This window comes from Monopterus albus, unplaced genomic scaffold (assembly GCF_001952655.1).
Source record: "Monopterus albus unplaced genomic scaffold, M_albus_1.0 scaffold4.1, whole genome shotgun sequence".
Lineage (NCBI taxonomy): Eukaryota > Metazoa > Chordata > Actinopteri > Synbranchiformes > Synbranchidae > Monopterus > Monopterus albus.
The window spans coordinates 5,100,944-5,102,107 of NW_018127884.1; the positions used below are offsets into that span (position 1 = coordinate 5,100,944).

The 1,164-nt window shown below is 40.8% G+C and overlaps 1 protein-coding gene across 5 annotated transcripts in view; it reads right to left on the minus strand.

The window, feature by feature from the left end:
- stk33 (serine/threonine kinase 33) overlaps window positions 1-1,164 on the minus strand; it is a 14,966-nt gene extending 13,802 nt beyond the window's left edge. For 2 of the 5 annotated variants that reach the window (XM_020610156.1, XM_020610166.1), the window contains exon 1: window positions 910-1,164. The gene's annotated coding sequence lies outside the window, so the exon portion shown is untranslated. The remainder of the gene's footprint in view (window positions 1-909) is intronic. The other 3 variants (XM_020610141.1, XM_020610148.1, XM_020610175.1) reach the window with 3 other exon arrangements.

The following is a 1,164-nucleotide window of genomic DNA, read 5'->3' on the forward strand; positions in this document are numbered from 1 at the left end:
AGCAGGAATTCCTCCTGTCTCCAATGGTCATGTTTGATAAGTGTCTATTGGGAAGAAAGCATGCTTTGCCAAAAGGAAGCAAAAAGATCAAATTCTGCCATTTGCTCAGAGCACTCCACATGTTGCTAGGAGATAAGGGCCAACAAATTCAAATTTTCTCATTGGTTTAATCCTGGTTAAGGCTAATCTCTGCCCTTGCTGGGCTCAGCCTCAGCTAGGAGGACAGACATCTAGAAAAATGTAGGCCATGGCAGAAACAAGAACAAATCAAATGTACTGCAGTAACAAACCAGAGAGAACTTAGCACATACACATCAGAATACACAGATGTCTGCAGCTTCGCTTATAAATCACTGTCCAGCTGCCGAGACCATGACGTCTAGGCTCTTCACTAAAAATGTTAGAACGCCCTTTGTAAACTTTGTGACTAAGGCAGATATCAAGTGATTATAACTGGTAATAGCTTTAACTGGTCCAAAAATGACCACTTTGTAGCCTATACAAGTACTTGAAACACACATCTGACATTAACTGTTCAGGATATGCTAAGTGTAACTTAAGCCACTTGGGATAACTGCTAAATACATTTGTGCTGTTATTTTTGTGGTCTGTGATGTCCCTGATATTTTGCAGTTAACGCTAATTATCTTATGGCCGTTGATCAATTTAAAATCCCGAATTTTGTAATGTTACAAGCGGCGCTTAACCTAAACATGAAACAACAAGTGTAAGGAGTAATTATAGGTAGCCTTAGCACTCCGCATGACACGCGTTGTCATGGCAACGAAGTTGCACAAATGTTTTCTCTTACCATACGAAAAGGTAAAAACGTCTAAAACGTTACACATATTAATATACTTTGTACACAATGTGACTGCGTATGCTAGACGAGTCAACAAGGACCCTTACCTCATTAATACATCATTCTCATTCAGCTGCTTAGCCTCCACCATCCACACAAAACCTTTTAAATGACTGACTACAGCAAGCGACGAGGGACAAATCTCAAATGAACGGACAGGACTTCTCTTGGTTCAGGGGCTTGCAGCGCTCCTGGCAGCTAGTGTGTGTCCACTCGATGTAAACGTTAAACGTGACAACGACCGGTCTTTCACCGAACTTCCAATATATACGATAAGCATGCGTTTTCTTTTATAGTGAAAA